The 12,278-nt window shown below is 43.8% G+C and overlaps 1 long non-coding RNA gene across 2 annotated transcripts in view; it reads left to right on the forward strand.

Moving 5' to 3' along the window:
- Nucleotides 1-1,522, forward strand: part of LOC142820906 (uncharacterized) — a 99,299-nt gene extending 97,777 nt beyond the window's left edge. For both annotated transcript variants that reach the window (XR_012897910.1, XR_012897909.1), the window contains exon 4: nt 1,142-1,522. This is a non-coding gene — a long non-coding RNA (uncharacterized LOC142820906). The remainder of the gene's footprint in view (nt 1-1,141) is intronic.
- Nucleotides 1,523-12,278: the final 10,756 nt, after the last annotated feature.

Raw genomic sequence — 12,278 nt, forward strand, 5'->3', positions numbered from 1 at the left:
TTTCAAAGGCTTTAGGTAAGCATTCAGGGTGGGACTCAGTGCTGTACCTATGCCAGCCCAAAGAAACAGGGGCAAGGTGGCTGTAAGTTACTCTTTAACCTCCCTCCCCTGCTCATTTCTGAGCTGCCCAGGGGCTTGTGTACTATGACAAACTGTCCTCTGGCTGTCCACCATCCCTGACCACAGCTGTGGCATTCCCTAGATCAGTGGTTTTAAATCTGTGGTCCGTGGATCCCTGTGGGGCCATTTCCCAAAGGATCTGCACCTCAGTGATATTCTTTAGGGATTTGCACATGGTGGGATGGAAGTGGGGATTTGAGAATCACTGTTCAATACACAGAAGTGTATGAGCAGGTTCTTTAGGGCTAGCCTACAGATTAATTCCATGATGCCTGAATCAGGAGAACCCTCCCTTGGATCTGGGGACTGAAGCTGCTCCGGGCCTTTTTCTTTGCCCAGGAGTTTGCATCAGAGTGAAGATTTGGAAACTACCCCAGCTACACCCTTGACTTATTCTTCACTCCCTAATTAAGCTTCAAAGCTCTAAAAGTCCCCAACAGCAGAATAGTTTGAGTTGAGACTTCTTACAATTTTCAGTTTAATGCTGTTGTCTTAGGAGTATTGGGTGCACAATCTCATTTGTAGGTGAACAGCCTGCTGGACTGAAATCTGATGGCTTAGGAGTTGAGGTTTTAAGTTTAATACAATAAGATGGATACATTCTACACAGCATTATTTTAAGCATCTATTTATTAAAATTGAATTGCACTCGAACTTCTGTTGAAAGGTACACGTGACAGCCATATGAATAGCAAGTGAATTCAGTGGTAAGTGCTTATTTCTGTTTTTTCAGAGCTGCCAGATCCTTTGAGTACAGTAGGTTAAATGAATTCTCAACCTTCTATTTAATACAATAAACTTTGTCAGATGTTGTTTTTTGCTGTGTGCAGTACCCAAAGACTAAGATTTGCATAAAAGCCACATTGCATCTGTGAGCATTTTAAGTAGGACGAAAACAGACACGAGTTGCAAGGAGAAACTTAGGAAGGTAGTTTTTATTTAATCTAGCCAAATCAGTATGTAATGATAGGCATTAAAAATGACACTGAATTCAATAAAAAAACATTCTTTGCATCCACAGAGTAAACCAACGACAATGCCGGTCAGTTTTACCTAGAAGCTGAAAATACAAAGTAATGCTGTCTTCAGAGATGGACTCTTATTATACTACTACTCTAAGAGAAGATGCCCACATTCAACCAAGGCTGAAGCACAGAGAAATCAAGCAAGTATAAAGTACTGTGTCTGAAACAGTCTGGATTGTCACCAGCAACAGGACTTGTTGCACATTTATGCTAATACCTGGGTATCCTATTAGAAAACATTTGAACTGAAGCTTGGAGAATGCCAGGACCAAATACATTAGCAGCATAGAACATGTTGCAACAGAAAAACTGCAACAACTCTGCAGCTGCCAAAGTACCACTGCCTCCATCATTAAAGTACTGTGTATATGGCCTCCATTCCCATAATATCAGAACACTCCATAATCATTTATGGATATAGTTTCTCAACACCCCTGTGAGAGAGGGTAATGCAAATTGTCCCACTTTATAAAGGGAAAATTGAGGTACAGAAAGACTAATTTGCCCACGGAGTAAGGAATTGCACCCAGGTCTTTAGATGCTTTTACTACTAGATCATGATTGTTCAGTTTTAAGGCAGTTGTAGGGACAACACTTAGCTCCTTCTGCTTAGTGCCCCCCTCAGATTTCTAGAGCATCTTAATAAGTTGCTAGCAGTGCAGGGCCTATGTCACATGACTGAGCAGCTCAGATTCTGCCAAGTGGAGGGCAGTAGTATGAACACAAGCCAGTTCACAAATATTTTCTTCCTAGGGCAAAGCATCTCGCCCATTTTGTGATGACCCAGATGTTTCATTTAAAAAGGCCATGCCTCTAAGTCGGTGGTCACCAACGGGTCAATCTGGATCGACTGGTAGATCTTGGAGCCTCTGACAGGTGATCCTGACTGGTTTGGCCAAGAGGCTATCAAGTGCTCCTCCCCTCCCCCCTACCCCCCCTGCTGCCCATCTGCCCTTTGCCTTGGAGATGTCCACTCAGGAGCCTCTGCTTTCTGTGCAGGGCAGAGGAGGGTGCTGATGTCAAGGTGCCCCCTCCCACCCTGTTTTCTATCTCCACACAGTAGGGCGGGGGCTGCAACATGACTTGGGATAGAATTTGCTGGCTGCTTTTGGGAGTGGTGCAGGGCCAGGGCAGGAGTGAACCTGCCTTAGCCACACTGCACCAGCACCCAGGAGCCATCTGAGGTAAGCGCTGCCCAGCTGGTGCCCACATCCGAAAACCCTACCCCAGTCATGAACCCCCTTCTGCCCCCCAGTCTCTTCCCTAGCACCCCTGCATCCAAGCGCCCTCCCAGAACTTGCACCTACACTCCCTCTGGCACCCCAACTACCTGCCCCAGGCTCAGAGTCCCTCACACTTCAAATTCCTTAAGACCAGAGCCTGTGCCCCAGACTGGTGCAAGTGAGAGAGTAGAGGAGGGAAGATGGAGTGAGCCGAGATGGGGGCCTCGGAGAAGGGGCAAAAAGGAGGCATGGCAAGGATAGGTGGGTTTGAGGGAGATCTTGGATTGCACTTAAATTTAAAAAGTGATCTCGTGCTTAAAAAGGTTGGAGACCACAGCTCTAAGTGAACAGAACCTATGCAGTGAGCATCCTCATGCACTTAAAAAAAAAAAAAAAAAGCCGCCAGACCTGCAGTTAGGGGGCCCAGATTGTAAGCAAGCTGGAAGACAGCACCAAGTGAAAAACTGCTTGCAGAGGAAAAGAGACTGAATCAACTGAATATGAAACCAAGCCAGCAAGTGACTACATTAACAGGATAAGGAGAGACAAATGGCAGCAAGCAAGAGACACAGCCAGCAAGACAGATAACAGATGGGCCAATGTAATCTTGAAATGAGCTGTACATCAGTGATAGGGAAGCGTAAGAGCATTAGATGGAAGAGTGAGAACTGGGGCCCGTGACGAAGGCAGAAAGCTCTGGAGAAGATAAAGTAGCCGTAACATAGTGTCCTACAGTGAGCAATGCAGTTGCGGGAGTTGCTGAGGATGATCGTGATGATGATGAAAAGCACTTAGTGTCACTCTCCAAAGTTGTTGTTTTTTCCCCAAAGGCTGCAGTGCCATTAACAGCGGGCAAATGCTACTGAGAGCCCCTTTTCCCTGCAACTCCACTGTCCCGGTCCCGTGCACCCAGTTATTCATTTTCACTCCTGTCCTTGAGCATGCTGACAAGGACGACGAGCCTGCTGGGAAAGGAGGATCATTCTCTCCGTCGCTCCGAGGAGAGGGTGGGAGCTGGCATCGTTCAAATGCTGAGATGGCAAAGATCTGGATTCGATTCCGCACTGTGCCACAGACTCCCTTGGGTAAGTCCTTTACTGTTGGTATTGCACAAGCACCCCCAGGCCAACACAAAGAGATGGTCCCTGCCCCGAAGAATGTCGTCATTGTTCTGTGCTTTGGTTCCCTGCTGTCTGAACAGGGACAATGATAATTCCTTGGTCCCACCCTATGTCTGTCTTGTCTGCTTAGACTTGAAGCTTTTCAGGTCAGAGGCTGACTGTACGTGGAGTAGGCATCACAGTGGGGCCTCTAAGGTGCAATTGGACAAACAAGAGTTGCCATTGCAATAACACTGTGGCAACTCAGTATCTGGTAGGGAAAGGGTTAACGTGGGTGGGTAGAGAGGAGAATGCAGCCCCCTTGCAGGGTTTGTCAGCCTCCAAGTCCAGCTGAGTCTGCACAGGGAACTCTAACCGGTGAATGAGACCGGGCATGCTGGGGTATCTCTGCTCTCTTCTTTGAAGGGCTATGTCTGTGTTCCATCCAGCTCCATGACGCATGCTCTGATAGAGGTGTGCAAGGAGACACCTTGGGCTGCATTTGGGGTTTACTTGGGAGTGGCTTGCTGGAATCTAAATTGTCTAAGAAAAGGATCAGAGGGGTAGCCGTGTTAGTCTATAAGGTGCCACAGGTCTCCTTATCGCTTTTGCAGATCCAGACTAACAGATGTATTGGAGCATAAGCTTTCGTGGGCAAAGACCCGCTTCGTCAGATGCATGTAGTGGAAATTTCCAGAGGCAGGTATAAATATGCAGGCCAGAATAAGTCTCGAGATAATGAGGTTAATTCAGTCAGGGAGGGTGAGGCCCACTTCTAGCAATCAGCTGCGAGAAGCTTATGCTCCAATACATCTGCTAGTCTATAAGGTGCCACAGGACTCCTTGTGGCTTAAGAAAAGGATGGGAAAATTGCTGTGGCGGGTGGCTTGTTGCATAATTTCCATTCATGGCATGTACAGCAATGAAATGTTTTTTTCTTTTATGTATCCTGCAGTCTTTTAAGCCAAATAATTTTCTCTTTTCATGGGAAAGCTATATCCATGGTGTCATTAATTGGGTAGTCTTTTATTATTATTATTATTTTTAAAGTGGGATTAGAAAATAAAGAAATAGCCTCTGGGATTCCAGTGGTCTGTCAAACACACTCAATTCACAGGTCAAAAGATCACTTTTCTCTGACCTTGTACTACAGACACTGCCTAGGATCTGGTGACCAGACTAGATTCTTGTAATTCCTTATCAGCCGCAAGGGGTACATAAGCTTCGCTATGTACAAAGACTCTGCTTTTTCCATTGTCTATGGCCTTTAGGTCAGTGTAAGGAAAACATAAAGCTAAGAGTGAGCAAAAATCAAGTCTGAGAGAAGCTAATGCATGTACCTCTACAATGTTCTACCTGGCAAAATGGTTGCAGTTCCTGTTGATAGGTAGATAGTAGAAATATATACAATGGAAACAAAACCACAGCAGTGACTTGGTCACAGTCATAATACTGTGCAATCTGAGCTAACGTTAATGACTATATTATCTAGATAAGCCCTTGCACTTGTGGATTATGAACTCTTGGGAGGCAGAGACCATGTTTTCCTGCATGTATGAAGGTGATGAGTATGTCGCACATACTTCTGCGCATGCACACACAACTCAGCCTGTGCCACACTTAAAATGAATTGTACCTTGTAACTACGTTCCATTGAAATCAATGGGACTGCTTGTGGAGCGAGGCCCTGTGCTTTGAATAGGACAGCCTGATCCAGTATCAATGAAGATGATTCATGAGCCATAACAGAAACCTGCTCTCCTTCCCAGAGCAGTAGGGGCTTCAAGGCTGAGAGTACAACAAAATGAGTGTTTCTAGTGCAGGAAGCAGATACCTTATTCACTTTAGTACTTAACCATGGTAATTACAGGCCATGTATTTGAGTACCCAGTCTTTCCTGTATAGAGCCTGGCTTGCAACACCCTTGTGAGATGAGGAAACGTTACCTCCATTTTACAAAGGTGATGGATTTCATTGCACTTCCTCAGACCTGCTGAGGAACAAACCCGGACAAAGGGTGGGCTGGAGCAGTACTGCTTTTGGGGTTGTTTATGGTACAGAGTCTTAAGAGTATGTGCGTGAGTATCACTTTAACATCAGTCATGCTGGCTGTTTGGCGGGGGCTGAAGTGCAGTGTAGATTTCCTTTGATTTCTCTGGTGGCTGGAGTGCTGGCTAGGTGTCAGCTTCCCAGAGACTCAACCATGATGTTCCTTGGGAGATCCCTTTGGATCTGCAGGCGGCTTTACTTCCTCTGAGCTGGTCCCAGGCTTCTGCTGTGATTTTTCTGGCCTCTCCTCAGTTAATTTATCTGCTAGCAAGGTCTTTGTCTCCCTTAAAAGATCATAGATCCTAAACTGCCTTTTTGGTTGGGTATTTCTCATTCACTCCTCACACACATTCATAAGCAATACGGTTTCTAAGCAAAATGGGACCTCGTGGCCTTGAGTACAAGAAATTGCATTGTACTAAAGATAACATACCAAAGGCATGATAAACAGCTTCACAAATTAGAACTAAGAAAGCCAAGGTCAAGGAAGAAGGGAAAAGCAGAGGCATATGTCTGGCCAGCTAGACACCAGTGAAGAGGAAGGAGAGGGGTCGTATCTGAGTGGTAACAGCTTTGTCATCACTTAACACAAAAAGGGCATGTTTACTGTGAGATGACATGCTTGCGTTACTTTGCTGTAAAAAAAAATCCCTTTTGTTGCACTGAAGTCATGCTTCAAGGGCCAGCTTTTTAAAGAGGTTTAGCTGCCTAGTGGGATTTTCAAAAGCATCTTTAGGCACCTCAGTAGGTTTAAAAACCTGGGTGACTTGTCCAAGGTACCACAGGAAGTTTGCAGTCATAAGGCAGTTTGAAGCCAGGCCTGACACGCCACAAGGTCAGCACCCTAACCATAAGACCATCCAACAAAGCAAGGGGGAGCTGAGAATCAACACCTCTCAGTCGCTAAGTGGAGCTCCATGGGTGCTTTGTTCATGCAAATAGTGATAGTCAGAAAAGTGACTCTGCACACTTGGGGTGTGTCTAGACTACAGGGATTTTTTTTGAAGTGGCCTTATTTCGAAAAATCTTTTCCTGCATCAAGACTGCAGCCGCGTTCTTTCGAAAGTAAAGCGAAAATGTGGCAGTTTTTTCGACCTTGGAAAAATGTGTTTGATGAGGAATAACGCCTTTTTTCGAAAGTGCCCTTTTGAAAAAAAGTGCTATGTAATGCAAACTGCTTTTTCGAAAGAGGGCATCCAAACTGCCTGGGTGCTCTTTCGAAAAAGCAGTTTGCTTTTTCGAACATACTCTTTTTTGAAAGAGGCTTGCAGTCTAGATGTAGCCTTGGACTGAAGTTCCTCTCTGTGCAGAAAGTCTGTGCTATTTATGTATTGTATTAAGCCACTGTGCAACTTAGGTGGTGCAATATGCCTTGTGGACCCTCTGCCCAAGGTGAATTTCCCCCCTTGCATAATAAGTTGTGTTTTTCCTTATGTTCAAGTTGAAGGCATTGCGAAGTTGCCAGCAAAAATATGTAAACCTGGACATTTTATTTGACGTGGGTGAGGAAGCTAGTCACAACATTTGAGCTGATTTATTTAATTTTGGAAGAATAATTCCTCTGAGCCCAGAGCTTGTACATAAAAGTTCCAACTCTATTTGAAATGGCTGAGAAATGAATTCCAGGGGAAAAATAACACTTGCTGTATAATGGACATGCTGACAGTCTTGGTCTAGAACATTGTTCTCCACCTTAGCAAGCTGCAACTATAATTGTAGGTTGGGAAGGTGTTATATTTCATGTGATTAGGGATTGTTTGCATTCCCATTCATTTAAAAAACAAAGCATGAGGTGGTTGTACCACTTCTATAAAAGGCTGCACTGAACCAATATGTTTCATGCTGATCTTTACCTAGCTCCTTGCTAAAACAGCCACAAAGATCATGTCATTATCAACAATGTTTTTCAAAAATTGCTTCCCTGGAAGAACTTGTGGATGTCCTGTCATACTGGTGTTGCTCATGCTCTGTGTGACTTCATGTTTTCCTTGAATTAGCAGCATTTTTTAAAATTTAATTTAATTCTGGCTTTAATTTTCCTCCTTATAGGGTGGTGAAAATCAGATGCCACCTGATTCACTTACTGTCCACTTTTCCAAGTGTAATTGATGGTATGAGACTAGTGTCCTAGATAAACCCAAGTTGAATACATAGTGAAGCTGGCCAAAAAATTATGAAGATCCTCAAATGTTTTTATGATAAAATATCTCCTGAGGGAGAATTTTCTGATCCTGGTCAGGGTATCTTTTTAAGATTTGATTTCAGGATATTTAGTTGATTGGTTTTTGAAGGTCTCTAGCAAGCGAGTTTAAGAATAAGAACAATGAAAGAGAATTGGATGTGAAGGTAACTTTGCAGAGCTGCTAATTGGAAGGTACATTTGGTAAAGGGCATGGTGAGAGGAAGCAGGTTGGACTATGTGGGTCATTGCTAAGGGATTTTGGAGGAGGAAGTTCTTACTATACATTTTTTGAAATGTGTGTCTGAAATGGTAAGAGTTAGGGCCGCCAAATTGGGTATGCAGCTTCCTCTTACCCTAATTTAAAGCAAAGTAAAGGTTTGGTTGTGCCAGGATAATGGGATGTGCCTGAAATTCGATCCTTCCTCATAAAATGGAAAGGGAGGGGTCCGGTAGGAGGGGCAGTTATAATGTAGAATGACCACTGGGGTGGCAGCAACAAACAAACCTTAGGTTGCTGGCTAGTTGGGAGACCAATATTTAAGAGCCCATCTTCAGTAAGTTTGTAGCTTAAAAAAAATAAAAGGAAATATACTGAGCCCATGTTGCACTCAACTAAATGACCACATCTTTATTAACATAAGTGTACATTAGAAAGTCAGCATGTGCTTCCCCGTAATATATTAATAATCTCTACAACTGTCCATTAAGCTTCCCAAATGGATAAATAAGGAACCAAGAAGTGGCACTTACTCATTAGCCTGTGGAAATGGAAGCGTGGTGTCATAAATCCGTGGCTACCTCAGATATCAGCGCTATTGCAAAGTGACCTAGAGCTTCATGGGTGACTGTGGGCAGATAGATTGGATCAGCTCGGATCCTCCTGCTTCTGAAGCTAAAGGAGAATCTTTGCTCAGTTCTCTGCATGAAACCTATGGACTTCAAGTCCCCCTTGAGTCAGTAGAAGAACAACCTGATTCAATCACTACCCCACAATGCCATGCTCACATTTTTTCCAAATCTTTTGCCCATAGCCTGTACCCCTCCACTTATCTCTTCATTTTTGTATGTATTTTTTCACACTTAAATTCTCTGGCTATTTTGCTTTACTGTCTGGGATCTTGGTTGCATGAAAACTAAAGCTACACAGAATAAGGTCAGGTCTACACTATGAAACAGTGTCAACCTAAGGCACGCAACTCCAGCTACGTGAGTTGTCTAGCTGGAATGGAAGCACTTTAGGTCAAGTTGCCACAGGGTCTCTACTGTGGGCAGTCAAGAGGAGAAACTCTCCCGCTAACTTTCTTTACCCTCTTCTTTCTGGTGAAGTACTAGAGTTGATGAGTGTGATTGGTGCTGTGGCAATTGACACCCCCCAGGAGTCAATTTAAAGGGTCTAGTGAAGACTTGCTAAATCAACCAATCTCCTGGTAAGTATAGGCCTGCCTTAAGGATATATTGTATGAAAGTATTTCTAAACAATAACCAACTCAATAGAAAACCAATATACTTCTGCAAACTGATGTCTGTGGATGCAGTAGGGGTTTATCCCAGTTACGATAGCTGCAAAAGCTAAATTGTAATGTTTAGTACATTGAATCAGACCTGTCTGTTGGACCCTGTCCTCTAGCCCTTACTTAGCTCATTTGTTTATTCACGTGGGCTACAATTCAGCAGAGCATCTGTGTTCATTGATGCACTCAAGCATGCATTATGTACCTTGCTGAACTGCATATTGTTTAAACCCTAACTTGGAAATTCTCTCCGGTAGAGTCTGTCGTGGTGTGTGTATTGTGCCTAACAAAACTGGGTCTGAATCGCTGGGAAAGGACCTGGTAGTGCTTTTTTTCCCCCAAAATAAAAGTAATCATTAAATCCAGAGCCCGTTGTTGTTGTAATGGTGATGAATGGACATACTTGGGCCAGGAGGATAATTTGTCCATCCTACATGGAGCATTGTATAGTCCCCACCCCATCTGAGCGTGCTGCACTGTCCTATGTAGTCACACTGAGACCTCTTACAAAGAGAATGAGTCTGCTTTGCAGCCTTAGCTTCTAGCCAGATGACCTTGAGCTCAAGCTATAGAGGCTCATGCACTAAACTCCAGAGGTCCCTGGTTTGATTCCCCCTCAAGACATCTGGGGTCTGTCAGCATTACAATTGCACAGAAATGAAGGAAAGAACAAAATCATTTGAGTGACATGTCCCTAAACTCCTGGGTAACAAGACCTGGCACTTGGTTGCTTTATCTGAAGGGGGCAGAGAATGCAATGGGGGCACCCTAATTGCTTTGTAGCAAATCCCCCACCGTGAGATGACGGATGTAAAAGTACTTTTCTTCGACAAGAAGGATGTGAATGAAAAAAGAATCCTACCCCTAGTTCATGAAGTTACTCTAGCAAGTAGCGATATAAATGTCTTTATTGTTATTTCCAATATTAGTTTGTTGTTCCTCCATGAAAGCTGATTTATTTGAAATGTTATTACTTGAAACACCCTAATCTTTTTGTAATAATTCATATACTGCAGATTACAGTTTTGGAAAGCAGCCCAGCTCTGGCTGGAATCCTATTTATGGATTAAAGGATTTGAACAGCATTGCAAGCTAGATCTCCAAATAGCAGGATAATGTAAACCTGGTTCCATATAAAATGCTTTACCTCTGCAATAGCAACCCCATTAAAGGCAGCTTGTTGGAGGACATTGGACAAGAGGGCTTTCATTACTGTAAAGGAAGATAACTTGCACCCCTGAAGAGCACAGATTTTCAGAGCTTAATCTTCCCTTTTTAGATGCCCTGAGCGGCTTTTTGTAGCTCTATTTTCCCTAGGAAGCCATCATGCCAGCTAATGATAGGGTCTTTGGGTAGATTTGGGAAGGTATCTTATGACTTATTTCATGGAAGAAGCATTGTCTCTTGAGGGATTCCAGCTACCACCAAAGGCAAATTGTACGTATTCCACCAGCATTCTAGTTTCCACTCCTCTAATCCTGACCATTTGTCCATCGTGTAATGGAAGTTGGGGTCTTTAGAAACCGATCTGTGTCCTAAAGCCCACATCTGGAGTATTGCATCCAATTCTGGGCTCCCCCATTACAGAAAAGATGCAGACGCATTGGAGAGAGTCCAGTGGAGGGCAACAAAAATTATTAGGGAGCTGGCGCACATGATTTCTGAGAAGAAGCTGAGGCAACATCTAGGCTGCAGCTCTTTCCAAGAAACATGTCGGGTTTTCCAAAAAAAATTTGGAAAAGCAAACATCTTTTTGCCATCCCTGAAAACCTTGTTTCACAAGGAAGAAGGGATGGCTTGAGATTTTTTTCTGAAATTTAGCACTGTATAGATGCGCCAATTTTCGGAAAAGACGCTTTTGAAAGAAAAGCAGAAAGATACATAAATTGCAGTTCACAATTGGTGTATCCTTTTCCAACTTCTCTTTGCAGTGTAGACCTAGCGTGAGGGATTTGGGCTTGTTTAGTCTATAGAAGAGAAAAGTTAGGGGGGATTTGATAGCAGCTTCAACTACCAGAAGGGGGTTCCAAAAAGGAAAAAGAGGTTGTTCTCAGTGGTGACAGGACAGAACAAGGAGCAATGGTCTCAAGTTGCAGTGGGGGTGGCCTAGGTTGGCTATTAAGAAAAACTAGTTCACTAGAAGAGAGGTGAAGCACTGGGATGGGTTCCCTCAGAGTTGGTATTTTGCCTCATATGGGTTGTAACACAAGGCCTGTGTGCCAGTGAATTCCTATTCTGAGGGTGTGCGTGAGATGTAACCAGCACATGTTTAGTGCTGTCCCTTTGCACAGGAGTGAATTTTGCAGTAGCACCTAGGAACCAAGTCATAGGCCAAGCCTGCAGTAGGAGCTGTTAAGACAGAACAAAGACAATTTCTGTGCTTTGGTATAACAGAAAAAGCAGCAGATGAAGTGTTATTAGGGGGAAGCACCATAAATATTGTTCCTGTGATAGGTAATGGTACCTGTGCTCCAGCAGCCTGACTATTGTCAAGTGTGTTGTAGGCATCATCGAGAGAAGAGGTATAGCTGGTTGGCCACATCACCTTTGCCCAAGTAACAGACTAGGAAAGTGATCTTTGCAGCATTGTTCTGAATGGGTCTGAGCACGGCAGGTGGGCGTTTTGCAAAAGACATTTCAATAATTGAGCTGTGCGATGCTGAGTCTGGAAGCATGTTAGCTCTGGGTGAACAAGGAAGGCTGTGTCTTAGATGTTCTGCAGAAAGCATTTGCAAAATTCTTGGCAGAGCTTAGATATGAAGGGAGACGCTGTAAGGGGAATTCAAGACTCAGGCCTGACAGAGGGTTCCCCATCCAGGAAATATCGGTACATTCTGCCAAGCTTCCGTTGGTGCAAAATCTAGTCTGTAAACAGAAAGGGGCGGGCTATGTTTAATGAAGGGAGGGAAGATAAAACATTAATAGTAAAGTTTATCCCCATCTAACTTGTTGCTTTTTACAGTAAATTAAAGAGTCAAAGTATAGTTTTGCATGGTGTGCTGCAGTGGATTGGAGGGCAGGAACAGCATGCTGGGTTTAGTTGCTTTCCTCTGCAAAATGGCATGATA

The sequence above is a fragment of the Pelodiscus sinensis genome, chromosome 27 (genome assembly GCF_049634645.1).
Source record: "Pelodiscus sinensis isolate JC-2024 chromosome 27, ASM4963464v1, whole genome shotgun sequence".
NCBI lineage: Eukaryota > Metazoa > Chordata > Testudines > Trionychidae > Pelodiscus > Pelodiscus sinensis.